This window comes from Desmodus rotundus, chromosome 11 (genome assembly GCF_022682495.2).
Source record: "Desmodus rotundus isolate HL8 chromosome 11, HLdesRot8A.1, whole genome shotgun sequence".
NCBI lineage: Eukaryota > Metazoa > Chordata > Mammalia > Chiroptera > Phyllostomidae > Desmodus > Desmodus rotundus.
The window spans coordinates 41,263,298-41,282,361 of record NC_071397.1 but is presented as its reverse complement, the minus strand read 5'-3'; positions in this window follow the sequence as shown (position 1 = coordinate 41,282,361).

The window sequence follows — 19,064 nt, the reverse complement described above, 5'->3', positions numbered from 1 at the left end:
TACATCACTGTAAAAAAGATAAAACAAAACAAAATACCTTTACTGATTGCCATTGCCCTCAGGTTAATTCTAGACTCTGTGACCTGACTGGGCCTTCCAGTCTTAACATAACGCAGTCCCTCCCAACACTCCTGTTCTCTGTCCCTGTGGTTTCCCAGCCATGATCTTGGTTTATACACCCTGGACCACTCAAGATTCTTAGAAGAAGAACATATAAGTTGCTTTTGTGTGTTGCATATATTGGTCCCTCAGCAGATAATGTCCCTCTCATGTCCTGCATGTTCTGCTCAACTCGAATATAATTTTCCCATGAAACTTGGTTCAGGGTATAATGTATGCTAAACAAATAATTGTTGAATGAATGACCAGCTGATAATTTCTTCAAGCTTGTTCCATGTCAACCATCATTGCTCTAGTGAAGATTATTCTGTTCCTGTTCATTCATACTGTTAGTTTAGCACTGGTAAGTTGGATTGTGGTTAGAAGTGCAGTGTGACTTTATTTCCTATATTGAATTGTGATATTTCTCTGTTTACAGATCATAGCAGAATGCTTAACATATGAAAATGCTAAAGAAGTATTGGGGAGTATCAAGGTCTGGATTATGCCACAAGATTTTATTTGGCCTCTGTGAGAAGGATGTACTGTAGGAGGCAAGGGTGGAGGCAGCCAAACTGGGTACAAGGATGCTGTGGTGAGAGATGAGAATAACTTTGGCAAACGAGGTATAGCAGTGAAGAGGGCAGGTAGTGGTCAGAAACAATCTGTATGTCAGATGTGGAGCTAACAGTACTACTTGATGGTTGGAAGATGGGATGTGAGTAGAAAAGGGAAATTACAGATGACTCCTGGGTTTTGGGCCTGAGTGGATGGCAGTGGCATTTGCCAAGAGGGAGAAGATTTGGGGATAGTAAATTAGGGGAGAAGAATGAGAATTGATAGGTCTATGTTAGCTATGCAATAAAAATCAGGCAACTGAAGTTGGCAAGTAGTGGTTGGATATATGAATCTAAAACTTAAGAGTTTGGTCAAACAGAATATATGGTGTTAAGGGTCACTAGTTTTGAAATGCTATTAAAAGGAAGGTTGAGAGTATCCAAGGAAAGAGTTACAGAGAGAAGGGAGAGGGTAGATCCTTCAGAAACCCCCAGATTAAGAGTTATGAGAACAGAGGAAAGCCAGCAAGAAGACTAAGAAGGAGGGCCATTGAAGTAGGGGGAAAAGTCAGCAATGGCAGTGCCATGGAAGTGATAGCACAAAATGTCTTGAGGAGGATGGAATGATGAACTACATCCAGTCCTGTCCAGAGGCAAGGCAAGATACACTGATGTTGGCTCCGGAAATATGCATTTATTTGTGACCTTGATAAATGTGATTTCGTGAAAAACAGGAATAAAAGCCCAAATGCAGTGTGTTAAGGAAAGAACAGGAGATGAGGAAGGCAGGCTCTGCCAAGAAAAGGAAAAATTATTTGATTTTTAAAAAAATATTTAAGTAGAAAATACATTCATAAACACTGCCCCACTTACTGTCAAAACATCTCACTATTCACACAAATGTCTATGTAGTTTTTCATTTTTTATTCCAAACATGAATTATTTATATTTCACTTTTACAAAGTGTGGATGTTGGTAGACCCAGCCTTGTAGATCACACATCTTAATCGTTTCTGAAAGAACTGACAACAAAAGCTTATGACACAAACATAATTTTGAAGAATTCTTAAATTTTGCTCTGAACAGTACATGAGAAACTATTGGTACATAAACTTTAGAAAGGCAGTTTCATTAAATGTTTTATTAAACTTAAGCAACAACCTTTTTGTCATTATGGCATTTTTTCCAGTTTATCTTTATTCTGCTTTCTCTATTCTCCTCTTGGCAGCTCCATGGTTATATCATAAGACACAGACACAGCATACCCTTTGCCCTTCCAAGCAGATAGTTGCTGCTTTGATCTGCCAATCAAACTCAAAGGTCTGCCCTCAACTTTGAGACAATTGATCATAGTTTGCACACTTGGGCAGTATCAACTAACTTTAGTCTCCAAAGCTGGGAACAGTAACTGGCAAGGCACTTTCCCAGGCCCAGCAAGGGTTACAACTGTCCTTCTGGTTAACAACTGCACAAGTAGAAACAAGCCGAGTTTGTGAACATAGTTTCAACAAATTTTTTGAAGTATGAGAATACTTCCTCTCTGTGTTTATTACTCTAGCTCTTGGCATAATGAGGATGAAAAACTTCTTTACTCTAAGCTTTTCCCATTAAAGGATCAGTGGTGCTTTTCCTTCCCCACTCTCTGTGTGCATAACTACCATATGCCTAATCTAAGACACTACCTAAACAAAACCCCCAAGCAACGCTCCACTCCCACCCCAACGTGAGGTCTGTATGAAGAGCAATTGGCTTTACCTTTCTTCCTTCATTAATTTTTTAGGAGAATAGGGAAGGAATGAGTGAAGCCCTACCTTGAAATTGGAATACATACATTAAAAAAACAAATATAGGAAGTGAAACTTTTAGAGCCTTGGCATGTTGTTTCCCTCCTCTATGAAATGCTTCTTTCCTGAAGAAGCCCACCCAGGACTTTAGACAATACAGTGTGAGCATTTGTCTAGGAATCTTTGCAAAATGTTCTGAATGAGAATGAAATAGCCTGTTTGCTACCTCTCAGTTGTGTTATGTGTTGGGCACTGGCAGCACAGGATGACATACAAAGAGATCTATTCAGGTTTTACTGCCCTTTTTGCTTGGCATGCTCCCACCTGACTGCTATTGGTTTGGAAGCTGGGGAATGTCGACATGTCAAGATTTTATTGGGTCTGTAGTTGCCAATATTAAGCAGCTTCCACATTTTCCAGTTTTTGTGCCCAGAGTCTTAGTAGTTCAGTCTCAACCCACAAGTTTCAGGGTATCTAAGTGCGCCCCTCAGGGCAATGATGGCCTTTACTCATTCTGTTCTCAGCTGGAGATTGACTGACTTTTATACTTGACTAAAGAAATAGTTAAATGAACTCAAATATTAAGAACACAAAATGTAAGTATTTTGACCCTTAAAACTTTTTTAAAAATCAAAATGTGATTGGTGAAAATTTAAGTACATTTTAAATCTTTAATTTTTAATTACAAAAATAACAAATACTCATTGAGAAATTTTAGAAAGTGCAGTAACATATCAAACAAATAATTTCCTTTTTCTCAATCCCACTTTCTACTGATAGCACCTTAGAGTTTATTCTTGCAGAGATTTTATTCTCCATATGTAATCCCATATATTTGAAATTTATGTAGATATATTCATATTCTAGTCTTTAAAAGACAGAATTGTAGTAGCATGTTGTTCTGCAAATTTGCAATTTTTTACTTAAATTTGTCATAAACTTTCTCTATGACACACATAGCATGTCAGAGATACATTAAAGCTATTTGTTCAGTCTTTCGATCATATTGTTAATTAAATGTACAAATTAATGTGAGATAGAGATCTGGAACTTTCACTTATTGATTCGCAAACATTTACTGAGCCTCTTTTATGTGCTGAGCAGTGATAAATCAGCTTAACTTTTCAGTTGAAGATATTATCTATACACTTTGTACTACGAAAGATGAGAATTTGAGTTTCTAAATTCTAGTCCCAATACACACCCTCAGACATATACACCTACTCACACTTCTCCACACAGCTCAAAATAGTTATATAACTTTTGTTAAAGCAATCTTCAAATTTTCCATTATTATGATCATGTGACTATTACAGCTGAGCCACAGGGTATGCTTTGATTGGCCTCTAATTCTCTCCTTGGATTCTGGAGGGGAGGTGGAGTTGGGCAATAAGAGGGGCAACTCTGAAACTAGCCTGCTGGATTCATAGCCCGCCTCCCCATGTCCTAACAGGGGTGGCCATGTGCAGGAATTTCAACCTCTCGTGCCTCAGCTTCTTTATAATTGTTCCTATTTTACAAGAATTCTGTAAGGATCAAGTGAGTCACTACATATAAAATGCTTAGAACAGCACAAATAGCGAATATTATGTGAGGGTTTGTTATTCTCACCATTATAGTCTCCCAAGAAAGGGCATAAAAGAGGTAACTTAAAAAAAAATCTTACCTTTATTCTATAGCAGGGGTGTCAAACTCATTTTCACTAGGGGCCACATCAGCCTTGCGGTTGCCTTCAAAGGTCCAAAATAATTTTAGGACTTCATAAATGTAACTATTCCTTTACTGTTAAGGAGTTGAAATTGCATTCAGCCCTTTGAAGGCAACCGCAAGGCTAATGTGGCCCCTGGTGAAAATGAATTTGACACACTTGTTCTATATCCTCATTAAGTTTGCTTCTATATAGAAACCTAGGTTGAAAATCATTTTTCCCCCTTAGAATTTGAGAGCATTTCTCTAACATATTTCAGTGAGTAGCATTTCTTTTTATGAACTCCAAAGCCACCCCACATCTTCCCTTTTGTATGTAACCAGTTTTGTTTCTATTTATTCTTTTCCTGTGTAGTTTGGTTTTGTTTTGTCCCGCTGGAGTTTTTAGCATCTTCTCCCAATACCTGGCTGATTTACTCTTCCATGGTATTATGCGTAAATATGGATTTTTTCTCACAATTGTTTAGGACACTTGGCGGAGATCAAATATTTTAGTTCGAAGAAGTTTTTCTTTTTTTAGTATTACTATCATTTAATTTCCTTTAGTTTTTCTGTTTGTTCTTTCTGACACATAGTTAAGTATTGACACCTTCATGAATAAAACCTATTATTTTCTAATCATTTGCTTCCAGTTTTCCATCTCTTTTTCTTTTTGTTTTAATTTTAGGGCATTTCCTCAATTTTACTTTCCAACTCTTTGAAGGCTTCTGTTGAAAATTTCATTTTAATATATATTAAATTTCAATGAGTTTATTCCCTGAATGATCCTCATTATTTTTTCAGTAACACTGTATTATATCATGGCAGTAATATTTTGTCTTATCCTCAAACATCAGGGTATTTTTATAAATTTTTATTGTTATTCAATTACAGTTGTCTGCATTTTCTCCCCACTCTCCAGCCAACCCCAGCCGAAACCACCTCCCTCCCCTGCCTCCACCCTCCCCCTTGATTTTGTCCATGTGTCCTTTATAGTAGTTCCTGTAATCCCCTCTCCCCACTGTCCCCTACCCATTCCCACCTGGCTATTGTTAGAGTGTTCTTAACTTCAATGTCTCTGGTTATATTTTGTTTGCTTTTTTCTTCTGTTGATTATGTTCCAGTTAAAGGTGAGATCATATGGTATTTGTCCCTCACCACCCGGCTTATTTCACTTAGCATAATACTCTCCAGTTCCATCCATGCTGTTGAAAATGGTATAAGCTCCTTCTTTCTCTCTGCTGCGTAGAATTCCATTGTGTGAATGTACCATAGTTTTGGGATCCACTCATTTGCTGATGGGCACTTAGGTTGCTTCCAGCACTTGGCTAATGTAAATTGTGCTGCTATGAACATTGGGGTGCATAGGATCTTTTGGATTGGTGTGTCAGGGTTCTTAGGGTATAATCCCAGCAGTGGAGTTGCTGGGTCAAAGGGCAGTTCTATTTTTAGTTTTCTTAGGAAATTCCATACTGTTTTCCACAGTGGCCTCACCAGTCTGCATTTCCACCAACAGTGCACAGGGTTCCTTTTTCTCTGCATCATCTCCAACATTTGTTTGTTAATTTGTTTATGATGGCCATTCTGACATGTGTGAAGTGGTATCTCATTGTGGTTTTAATTTGCATCTCTCTGATGGCTAGTGATGCTGAGCATCTTTTCATATGTCTCTGGGCCCTCTTTATGTCTTCCTTGGAGAAGTGTCTGTTCAAGTCCTTTGCCCATTTTTTAATTGGGTTTCTTGTGTTCCTAGAGTGGAGTCCTATGAGTTCTTTATATATTTTGGAGATCAGACCCTTGTCTGAGGTATCATTGGCAAATATGTTTCCCCATACTGTTGGTTCTCTTTGTATTTTAATGCTGTTTTCTTTAGCCATGCAGAAGCTTTTTATTTTGATGAGGTACCATTTATTTATTTGTTCCTTATGTTCCTTGCTTTAGGGGACATTTCTGTGAGGATGTTGCTGCGTGGAATGTAGGAGATTTTCCTGCCAATGTTTTCCTCTAAGACTTTTATGGTGTTATGACTTATATTTCAGTCTTTTGTCCATCATGAGTTTATTTTTGTGTATGGTGTGAGTTGGTGATCGAGTTTCATTTTTTTTGCACATAGCTGTCCAGATCTCCCAACACCATTTGTTGAAGAGACTATTTTTGCTCCATTTTATGCTCCTGCCTCCTTTGTCAAATATTAATGGACCATAAAGACTTGGGTTTATTTCTGGGCTCTCTGTTCTGTTCCATTGACCTATGTGCCTGTTTTACGCTAGCACCAGGCTGTTTTGGTTGCAGTGGCCTTGTAATACAGTTTGATATCAGGTATTGTGATCCCTCCTGCTTTGTTCTTCTTTCTCAGAATTGCTGCAGCTATTCGGGGTTGTTAATGGTTCCATATAAATTTCTGAAATGTTTGTTCTATATCTGTGAAATATGTCATGGGTACTCTAATAGGGATTGCATTGAATCTATAAATTGCTTTAGGTAGTATGGCCATTTTGATGATGTTAATTCTCCCAATCCATGAGCATGGTACATGCTTCCATTTGTTTGTGTCTTCCTTAATTTCTTTCTTCAGTGTTGTGTAGTTTTCTGAGTACAGGTCTTTTACCTCTTCTGTTAGGTTTATTCCTAGGTACTTGATTTTCCTTGTTGCTATATCAAATGGAATTTTTTTCCTGATTTCTGTTTCTGCAGTTTCATTGTTGGTATACAGCAATTCCTTTGAATTCTGGGTATTGTCTTTGTATCTGGCTATTTTGCCAAATTCATTTATTAGGTCAAGTAGTTTTTTGGTGGAGTCTATAAGATTTTCCATGTACACTATCATGTGATCTGCAAACAGTGACAGTTTCATTTCCTCCTTTCCAATTTAGATGCCTTTTAGTTCTTTTTCTTGTCTGATTGCTGTGGCTAGGACTTCCCATACTATGTTGAATAGGAGTGGTGAGAGAGGGCATCCTTGTCTTGTTCCTGATCTTAGTGGGAAAGCTCTAAGTTTTTGTCCATTGAATATGATGTTGGCTGTAGGTCTCTCATATATGGCCTTTATTATGTTGAGGAATGCTCCCTCTATTCCCACTTTGCTGAGTGTTTTTATCAGAAATGGGTGCTGTATCTTGTCAAATGCTTTTTCCACATCTATTGATATGATCATGTGATTTTTTGTCTTTGCTGTTTATGTGATGTATCATGTTTATTGATTTCCGAATATTGTACCATCCTTGCATCCCTGGGATGAATCCCACTTGGTCATGGTGTATGATCTTTTTAATGTATTGCTGGATGTGGTTTGCCAATATTTTATTGAGAATTTTAGTGTCTATGTTCATCAGCAATATTGGTCTGAAGTTTCCTTTCTTTGTTGTGTCTTTATTTGGTTTTGGAATTAGGATGATGCTGGATTCATAAAAAGAGTTTGGGAGTCTTCCATCATTTTGGATTTTTTCTAATAGTCTATGAAGGATAGTGGTTAGCTCTTCCTTAAATGCTTTGTAGAATTCTCCTGTGAAACCATCTGGATCAGGGCTTTTGTGTGGTGGGAGTTTTTTGATTACTGCTTCAATTTCATCAGGTGTTATTGGTCTTTTTCAGGCTTTCTGATTCTTCTTCATTCAGTTTTGGAAGATTATAGTTTTCTAGAAATTTGTCCATTTCACCTAAGTTTTCAAATTTCTTGGCATACAGTTCTCCAGTGTGTTTTCTTACAATTCTTTGCATTTCTGTGGTATCAGTTGTAATCTCTCCTCTTTCATTTCTAATTGTGTGTATTTGGATCCTCTCTCTTTTCTTCTGATGATCCTACTTAAAAGCTTGTCAATTTTGTTTATCTTTTCAAAGAACTAGCTCCTGGATTCACTGATCCTTAGAGTGGTGCTTTTAGTCTCTATGTCATTTAACTCTGCTCTGATCTTGGTTATTTCCTTTCTTCTACTTGCTCTGGGCTGTCTTTGTTGTTGTTCCTCCACTTCTTGTAGGTGTAGGGTTAGGTTGTTTGTTTGAACTGTTTCTAACTTCTTAAGGTAGGCCTGTATTGCTATGAACTTCCCTCTCAGGACTGCCTTTGTTGTGTCCCATAAGTTTTTGGTTGTTGTGAGGTTTTTTTTGTTTGTTTCCAGAAACTTTTTGATTTCTTCCCTAATCTCATTCTTCACCCATTCATTGTTTAATAGCATGCTATTCAATCTCCATAATTTTGAGTGTTTTGGGTGCTCTTTCCTGATATTTTTTTCTAGTTTCAGTCCCTTGTGGTCAGAGAAAATGCTTGATATGATTTCAATTTTCTTGAATTTGTTAAGGCTTGCTTTGTGTCCAATCATGTGGTCTATCTTTGAAAATGTTTCATGTACACTTGAAAAGAATGTGTATTTTGCTTCTTTGGGATGAAAGGCTCCATATATATCTGTTAAGTCCATTTCATCTAGGGATTGTTCAGTGACACAATATCCCTGTTGATATTTTGTTTGGAATATCTGTCCATTTTTGACAGTGGGGAGTTAAAGTCCCCTACTATAATTGTTTTGCTGTCAATGTGTTTCTTGAAGTCCTCCAAGATTGTCTTTATGTATTTGGGTGCTCCTATGTTGGGTGCATATATATTTACAATGTTTATGTCTTCCTGGTGGATTCTTCCTTTGAGTATTATGAAGTAACCTTCTGGGTCTCCCTTTATGGCCCTTCTTTTTTTGAAGTCTATTTTGTCTGATATGAGTATTGCTACCCTGCTTTTTTTTCCTGTCTGTTTGCTTGGAAAATTTGTTTCCAGCCCTTCACTTTCAGTCTGTGTAAGTCTTTTGTCCTGAGATGGGTCTCTTGTAGGAAGCATATGTGTGGGTCATGTTTTCTTATCCATTCAGCTATTCTATGTCTTTTGATTGGAGCATTTAGTCCATTTACATTTAAGGTTATTATTGATAGGTAGTTATTCATTGCCATTTTTTCCTACCTGTGTTCCTCTCTCTTTCTCTTTTCCTTCCTTTCCTTAAGGTTGTCCCTTTAGCATCTCTTGCAGAGCTAGTTTGGTGGAGGTGTATTCTTTCAGACTTCTTTTGTCTGGGAAGCTCTTTATTTGGCCTTCTATCTTGATTGAGAGCCTTGCTGGGTAAAGTAGCCTTGATTGCAGGCCTCTGGTTCTCATTGCTTGGAATATTTTTTGTCATTCTCTTCTGGCTTGGAGCGTTTCCATTGAGAAGTCAGCTGCTAGTCTTATCAGGGCTCCCCTGTATGTTACTTCCTTTTTTTCCCTTGCTGCCTTTAAGATCCTCTCTTTGTCTGGAAATTTTGCCATTTTAATTATGATGTGTCTTGCAGTGGGCCTCTTTGGGTTCCTCTTGCTTGGGACTCTCCGTGATTCCTGGATTTGTGTGACTTTTTCTCTCCTCAGATTAGGGACATTTTCCATCATTCGTTTTTCAAACAGGTTTCTATCCCTTTCTCTTCTTCTTCTCCTTCTGATATCCCTATTGTATGGATATTATTACATTTCATGTTGTCCTGCATTTCCCTTAATTCCTCTTCATTCTTTCTGAGCCTCTTTTCTTTTTCTTGCTCTTTCTGGGTGTTTTTTTCTACCTCGTCTTCCAGCTTGCTGATCCAATCCTCTGCTTCCTCTAGCCTTTTTTTGATTCCTTCTACTGTGTTTTTCAGTTCAGAAATTGTATTCTTCATTTCCTCTTGGCCCTTGTTGACTATTTCTATTTCCTTTCTCATGTTGATATAGTTTGCAGTAAGTTCATTGTAGTTTCCCTGTAGTTTCTGGTAATTCTCTCTGAGCTCAGTGAGCTTCCTGATAACCATTGCTTTGATCTCAGTATCTGATAGTTGACTTGCCTCTATTTCATTTAGCATTCTTTCTGAGGCTTCCTCCTTTCCTTTCATTTGGGGATTGTTTCTTTGTCTTCCCATATTTGCGAGACTCTTCTTGTTAGCCTCTGCTTCTTAAATTGGTCTGTTCTCACTCCCTGGGTTTATGGTATGAACTTCTATGGTAGAATGCCAGTGTGATTCAGTGGTGCCTTCTCCTTGATCTGCTGAGCTCGCTGGTCTTAGGCTGTCATTTATGTTGGCTCTCTGTATGTCTTTGGGTTTTGATTGTTGGCTCTTTCTTTGATGGGTCCTTCCCTCGAGATGGTTAATTGAGGGTCACTCCATCCACCACATCTTGTGTTCTGTTGTGCAGATGTGGACAGTTTGTGTTGAAGCTGATTCTTCTGGGTGTACAAGGTTTTGAGGCTTCTCTCTGGCTCTTGTTCAGTGGTTTGTTCTGAGTAATTTCTCCACTATTTCATTGTATTTCCAGATCAGTCCTGGATTGAGGTTAGTGTGGCCTCCACTCCCTTCTTCACCTTCTTCTGTTGTGATCTGTTGGTGGTTCCTTTGTTGGTGGGTTTCCTCTTCCAGCTGGTGTACTGGTGTTCACCCCTCCCACCTTGCAAGTTCTCTGGAGTAGCAAAGTGAAATTTATCTCACTGTGTCGGTTATTAGGATGACCCCTGTTTGGGTCTAACTCTGTTTTTTTCAGAGCTCCAGTTTTTATTGTCTCACCTGTGAGAAAAGGAGAAAAAAAGAAAAAAGAAAACAGGAAGGGAGGAAAAAGGAATAGAAATAGGAAGGAAAGAGGGAAGGAAGGAAGGAAGGAAGGAAGGAAGGAAGGAAGGAAGGAAGGAAGGAAAAAATGATTGGGGGAAAGAAAAGAAAAAAGAATTTTAACAAAAATTAAAATAAAAAGTAAATAAAAGAAGGCAGGAAGAAGGAATAAAAAAGTAAAGGATGGAAGGAAGAAGGAATAAAAAAGAAAGAAGGACAGAAAGGAAGAAGGAATTAAAAAAATAAAAGTCGTCTGCTGGCTTTAAACCAGTCAGGTTAGTTCTGCTGGTCTTCCTGTCTGTGAATCGGGAAGGGCTGGGTGGAGAGATTGGTTTCACTTTTCTCCCTTCCTGAGTCACACTCTTCACTGTTGTCCAGCCTGCAGTCCAGTTCCTCAGGGTCCTTCTGCTCCCCCCTAGGCCTTTAGTCCACCAGTTGTGCTGTCCTTGAGGTGCACCAGTTAGGGGCAACTCACACTCCACCCTGTTGCTCTTTTCTGTCCTAGATGCTAGGGGCTCTCAGTGCTCCTTTGGGGTAGTTCAGCCCCCTACTAAGTCAAGTCTTTCAGGGGACTGCAGTTCCCCTAGCCCTGCAGCTCCCCTCTGCTGGGCATTATTCCTTCCTCCTAGAGAATGAGTAGGCCCTGCAGGGCTCTATGCACAGGGGCTAGGAGGGAGGTGTTCAGTCCCTGGTACTTCAGGCATGGTTGCCATGGGCAGCCAGGCCATTGCTTGGGGTACTACCCACCCAGGGGCTTTGGGTCTGTGCGCCAAGGCAGCCAGGTTGCTGATCTGGGTGCACACCCACCTGGGGCTTCAAGTGTGTGCTTGGGCTGCTTATCTGGTGTTTACAGGCCAGGGGTTGAGGGAGTGAAGGTGCAAGAGGCCAAGGCTACTGTGGAGAATTCTCTAAACAGCCGTTGAGTGCCTCTATTTTCTCTTTTTCTTTTCGAGAAATTCCTCCTATTCAAGCCCCACCCCCACCCCACTTCCAGGTCCAAACAAGCAGCTGGCCTCTCACACAGCCCAGCCTGGCTCTCTCCCAAGAATCTTGAAGCAGACCCTGCACCGAGGCCAGGGGCTTCAGCCACCCTGGTACCCGCGCTGGTCCCAGGGACCTTATTGTCCTTAAGCACTCTTCTTACCGTCTGATTTTTCAATGTCCTCTACAATTTTTGGTCTTTGATCTTCATATATGCTGAAATACCATTGGCTGTTCGCTCTGTTCCTCAGATCAGCTAGGTATTTCACTGGTGCCAAGGGGAAGTGGACTCTGCTCCCACCTATCTTGTTGCCATCTTCCTCCAAAATCCCCAAACATCAGGGTTTTACAATGGTCTCAGCTCTTGTGATTTCAGTTTCCTACAATTCTATGTTTAGTTTTGTCTGTTTAGATCTTTGTCTTCCACTTGAGAGGCTTCTTTAGAGATAAACTTCCACCTTCTTTGTGAAGGAAGAACTTGGAGGTGCCTCATACAGACTTGCAATCAATCATTCTGTTTTTATGTCTGCCCCTGACCTTGGCTTCCATAGATACATTGAACCTCCAATTCTTGGGCCTGTTCCAGTTCAGTGGCATTAAGTCTCCTATAGCCATATAGAATTCTGAGTTTTGCAATCTGTTAAATTAGTTTTCATTCTCCCGTCTGATTTCCTTCTTCAATTTTTGTTGGTATTTATTTTTGCTTTTATCTTCTCTGATGTCTTCTTTGTCCTTGTGAGTTATAGCTTTTTATTTTATTTTATTTTATTGTTTTACTTTTACTCACATTTTAGTGAAATTTCAGGAAAGACTGGAAGTAAACATGTGTTCAGTCTGTCATATCTAACCTGAAGTCTACAATATTTTTCAATAGACATTTTTTAAAATTCAGGATGTTTATTAGATGCCCACTTATATGCCAAGCCCTTGGTTAGGAGCTGCTTCTTGAAGTTTTACTACTTACAACTATTATTCAAAATGTGTTTCAGTCTTCATTGAAACAAACCTCTAAGTATTTTTGCCAAGCAATAAATATGTTAAATAAATAGTTTCTTTTGGCCTGTTGAACTTACTGAGTATGTTAAAAAAATTTTTAAACAGTATAATGTTATAAAATTCTCATAACTCAGATTATAATACAGAGGGGTTTTTCTTTTAGGTCTTCACGCTTGTGAGTGTGTATATGTGTATGAGTGGGTATGTCAGTGACTATGGGTATTTTTCTATGCCAAAGTGTATATGTGTGGATATGTGTGCATGCATGTGTGTGTAATTGTGTGACTGTGTCTATGCACATGTGCGTTTATGGCACAGGTAGAAAACAACTCCACTGGTGACTCTATCATGGAGGACCTTGGAACACCTCCATGCTCCTGTTTCTCCACTTATAAAAACAGAATTACCATTCATCTTGTAGATATCAAAATGCATCCTAATATAAAACACTTGGAAATAGTGCTATTAGACATAAAATAAACTGCTGCCTATAAAACTGGGATTAATGAAACATTAGAAGCAAAGGTGTTTTCACTCACAAGGCTTATGTTCCACTCAGGCAGGATTATTGGGTCTGGATTTGTTCTTGCTTCCTGGAATTATACTGCTGCTTTTCCACCTGAGGACTTGGTCACCAGTTAAAGAATTATGCCAAAGAGCTATCACTGAGTCACCTTTGTTCTTTGCTCAGAGGGCTGGTGGCAAAAAGGAAAGAAGTTGGAAAGCAACTCAGTCTTCAGTTTTTAAGGGCCCTCTCGGGAGATCATTATAAAAATTAAATAAAAGCAAATAAGCGAAACTCCCTTTAAAATCTTGGTATGCAACATCAGGAATGTTCACGTATCTAACCAGCTATCTAGTCTGCCTTCAGAGATATAAATAAAAGACTTCTTTCAACCTGATATCATAACATTTTAGATAGCAAATATGCCATCCTTCAGCCTGAAGTAAAGAAACACTTACTTCATTCAACAGTTAAGCAAGCTGCTATCTGGCCCTCATTATATCTGTGATTTACAACTATGCAGGCCTGTGTTGCCCACGTCAGAGACCACCAATATAAAATGCAGCAAATGGGATTTTTATCTTTCAGCACGCCTCAGAGTTGTTGCACAAGATACACTTCTCAGTCTGCATATAATCAATCTCGTGTAAGCTATTATCTCTGAACCAAAGACTAAGCTGAAAGCTCCTATGCTCAGGATCATACTTAAACATGTCTGACATCCACAGCTCCCTGGATTCCTTGCAAAACCCTTGGCCATGCAAGATGTTCCACGCTGAGACAAAGTGGGGCTGGATGTGAGAATTAGAAGGACACTATCTCATGAGAAATTTGTTGACAGGCTGGGGAGTGAGCATTTCACCAAAAATCAAAGGGTGATTTGTTCCCAAGCTTCCAAATTAACTGGTAAATGCTAGTATATCAGGAAGGGGATTATCCTTAAAGTTCAAGTTCAAGGTCAATGCTTTTCTCCCCTTATAATTAAAATATGTACACAGAGGCCTTATATTGTTTTCATTTGTTTACAATATTATTTGGTGATTCACAAAGATTATTACATTTAAACCTCTTTAAAAAAAATAACAAGAATAGTATTTTTGGCAAAGGCCAAAATGGTGGACAGCTTATACTACCATTCTGGCTTTGTACATTTTTACATATTATTTTTCTTTTTTAAGCCATTATTTAAAAACCTTCTTCAGGGTGAATGTTCGACACATGTTCTCACCTCTAATTCTTAGTATTCTCTTGTCCCTTCAATCACTGAGCTCATTCTCCCTAAGGTAAGGAGTGTCGATAATTACATTATCAGCATCCACTGAATCTTAATTTCTTAACCTTCACTAGTACTCACTTTGTAGTCAATGAATAAATATCTTGATTTCAGCAACAAATGGCAAGTGAGGCCTCTGGTTCCAGCAGGCCTTACTTGCAGGTGTAATGTGTAGCCTGGCTTCACAGCAGGTGTCTGTGAAGCCAGGCTACATATTACATGTCCTTTCTGGCCACTTGTTTGTTCATAAACTGCTGGATAGGACTTCTGGTCTCACAAATGCACTATTCTAGAAACAAGAGAATCCAAAAAGATGTGTGTGTATAAAATTTATAAATTTAATTATTAAAATTTTGTGTACTCAATATGTGCCTTATTTGAAAAAAAAGTGATAGCACACTACTTTTAAAATCAATTTTAGTTCACTTAAAGATTGAAGATGTAAAGGAAGAGATTGGTCACTATAATCATTTGTTTCATGTATAGCATCTGGACTAATGTCGATAGCATAAGCATTAAGAAAAGGATTGTTTTAAAGAATGAAAGGGGAGTAGATGAAATATATCAAGTTTCTACAGCTGTCTGAAATATCAAATCAAAGACTTCAACATCAGTGAGATAATAAACAAAATTATTCAAGTACAAAACTTAACACCTGTAAAACATACATTTTTCCAATAGTCTGAAAGAAGTAATTTTTTCAAATAACCTGTGTCAATTCCATTGTCTTCTGGCATAACAAAAATAGACTCCACATCTTGGACAAACTTTGGCATTTGTTTTCTGAAGCCTTGAATAGTCTTCACTGACCACCTTGGGTAAGTCAAAATGCCACACTATTTATTCCCAAATAGTTAAGCTGGTTCTGACCAGCTTCTATTTTGGGAAATTGCATGTTTCCAATGTAAAGAACTTCTCACATCATTTCTGTTATAAAGCTATAACAGAAATAGTTTTTCTTCATTTCCTGCCTTGTAGTAGAACTGTACTTTCATTTAAAAAAAATATATATTTTTTTACCCACGAAACTGGCTGTCCTGTAGTGAGGAGGAGGAGTCAGTGATTTCTTTATTTTGAAGCCATTTTTCAGACAGCGAGCTGCCAAATCCATTTGAGTATTTTCCAAGAACCAACATTCTTGTACTTCACCTTGTAGCTGTCTAAGAGATATCCCAGAAACTTCATTTATTGGGTACAATAAAACTCACGGCTTCAACATAATTCTTTTCCTATAAAAGTAAAGGTATGTAGTAAGGCAAGACATACAGGGCACACCAAATATGTGGATAAAAGGCTCATAGAAACTTCTTGTTCCTTTTTTACCCCATTACGGGCATCCTTTGCTAGAAAACCATCATTGTTGTGATGTTCAATGGGACCACAGCTAGACTGTTATCATTAAAACTTAACTTTGGTTATTGAAGTCTCATTGTATTTTGTGCTCATAGAGCTAAGAATGAATAGTACTTTCTGCTCCAACCCAAAATGACCAGGCATGGTGAAGCTGTGTTCTCCTTTGCTAGTGGCCAGTCCTATGGGAAGCAAGCAGGACATGCCAACCTGAAGCAGAGGGCAAGCAGCCTTTACTCCAGGATCAGCACTCACAAAGACCTTGGAAAGACTGCAAATGGAGGTCCATATACCATATGTCCAAATATTTTAAATATACAAGGCTAATAAACCAATACATAATACTTTATCCTCCTACCTTGACAAGTATAGCTTCATAGTGACATCAAAGTTTTAGGCTTTGTGGAGTCAATTTAAGCTATAATGTGAAAGGCAGGTTTGAGGGGGAAGTTTTTAATGGGAAGGGGTGAGGTTGCATCACAAAGTCTTGGTAAAAGATGCAGAAAGGAGATAGGGAAATGGTAGGACAAATATAAAATTTTGTCATTTTGTCAACTGCAAATGTTGCTCTACCACTTACAATAAAATGTCAGACACGGGAAAGACTTCTACAGATATTTTCCTAGAGGTCTCTTGTGAACCATGGTTTAAATTGGGCTCCCAGGTATGTTTTATCTTTGGCCAACTCAAATCCTGGCCTTTCTTCCTGTTCACTTCTCTGACTGCTTTCTTCTGGGTTGCTGACTCCAGGCAAAGTAGACAGCTCCTTCTTCACCAAGCTCACATTGTGCCCTTCACTGCCTGGGGTTCTTTCTTACCCCCTACTTCTCTATGTCAAATCTTCCAACTTTCCCCCTACCCATCCTCCCATATTCAGTTTGAGTAGAAAGAGAAGAGCTGCTTTTTCCTCCAGCTTTCCTTGATCAGTCCAGAATTGACTTCTTTCTCTTTGTATTCCTAAGCCACTTTATGTCTCTCTGATATTGTCTTACTCTGTTGATCCTCATGTGCTTGTCTTAGATCCTTCCTAGGCATTCTTACTCCTGATGGTGTACTTTAGGTGCACCTCTAGATCAACTTCTATAGTTTTAGGAACATATTTATGTGTAGAGACCATGTTTTAAAATTAAAGGTGAATACATAGTGAAAGTTGAGTTTCATCTTCAGAGCTTTGTCTTCTAGTTGAGGAGAAAATGCTGAAACACAAGGCAATATAGAACTAAAACTTTGTTTCACTATCATTACTGTCATCTTGTGTGATTAAAACTGGGGGGTAATGCCCATGCTTGGGATTTGAGAAGGAGCTCTCTGAGGTCTACCAAGATGGGAACAGCTTCATGAAGGGACTAAGACATGAAGTTGACCTTGAAGGATAGAATGTGACACATAGCAATAACACCAGCAGCTAACATTTGTTGAAAACATAATACGTTATGCCATTCACTATATCAAGCCTTTAACATGCTTGATTTTATTTAATTCTCATAATATTTCTTTATTTTTATTCCCTTTTAATTTGGGGGGAAACTTTAGCAGCAGTCATTCACTATCCCAAGCTCAGGGCAGAGATGGAATTTGAACCCCTATTTCATGTTACTTTCAGGAGTAAGTGCTGATAAATGGGAAGACAAGAACAACTTGATGAATGAATGAGCAATCAGATAATAGCTAAAAGGAAGGAGAGGCCAAGGTGAGGGGCATTGTCGTCAACAATAGCAGTGGTTATGAGACAACTGACTTTCAAATCAGAGAGGGTTTACAGTGGGAAGCTTAGGGAGAAAGTTTTATTTCCAACACAAGAAGAAATTAAATGGGGATTCTTAATTGACCTCAACCACTGGGGACTCTAAGCCATTGCTTTTACCTCAAGGCTCAGTTAGATCTTCCAGTGGGGTCAGGGATTTCAGGTGTTCCTTTCCTTACAGTTAAATTCCAAAAATCCAGTGCCTCACAAGTTCTAAAAGGACCCTAGTGGAGTGCTGTGTGGATGGCAGGTAATACAACTTCTACTACTAAACTGCTGACCACCACCGTCACTTCACTTTTACAGAGAATTTTATAAGTGTTATTTGATTTAACAAATATTAATTATAACAATAATCACTATTGTTTCAAAAAGTACATTATATTTGTAGTGTTTGTCATTTTTCAAGAGAAAAGTTGTTTTTTAATTTTGATTATCATTCAATTTTACATTATCCCTTGTGTGCTATGATTCCACCATGATGAGCTCCTCTGTTCTCTCTCCTCATTGCCGAAAAGTGTGTGTGAATATAAAGTTACTCACTGAAAAAATAACCATCACCACAAATCTACCAGGCAATACCATAAGCAAGAAAACACTATTTGTTACTATGGTAACTAAGAACCATTCTTTTTTCAAATATATTTTGTTGAACTTACCAAAGCATCCTTATTTCTTTTTTTAATAAATGTTTTAGAAAAACTAGAATAGTGATAAGGTATTTTGTGAACATGAGGATATTATGAAATATTTCCTAGGATCCTTCAAGTGTCTTTTAGAAAGTAATGCATTGTACACAAATGTAAGTAAAAATGCTGGTCATAAGCTGTGTTTGTTGCACAAGGAGGGAAAAGTATAGTCATTTCATTTTTCCTAGTTTGCCCTGTGGCATCTCATTAAAGGGCATCTGGTTATTTCTGTCCTTGCATTCCACATTTCTGATGGATGACTTAACATATGTCTACTTTGAACATTTCAAACTTGGAAAAGTCCACTGCTGTAAGTCACCCAGCACCTACCCATCCAACACTGGGGCAAGGCAGTTTTATTTCACAGTATCATCTCCTTCACAGTACAGCCAGACTCTGGAATATGGTGTGCAGCTGGGGGAAAATACAGATAACAAAGGTTTTCTATAAAGTGTCAGTTGATAATGAACCTTAAATATTTTTTTTCATTTAATATGTCAAACTCTTTAAACCTGTCCAAATTTAGAGGAGAATGTGATGTGATCGTTAACAAAAGAAAAGAAAAAAAATATTGGCTCTGCCTTGGATTAAAGAAATTGTGATATTACATGATTCATTTTGGTGTGAATTAATATTTATCTGTTCTTAATTTGGGGCCAAGATTAAATAATGGACAATCATGACAGTCAAATATATGTACACCCAGGATGTGAAGTGAATGGAGATTTAGGGGGTGATGACTGAAGAGTAAAAAGAGAAAACGACCTTGGGGAAATAAAGAGAAAAATATTAGAAAAGAAAAATAGATATGCCTTGAA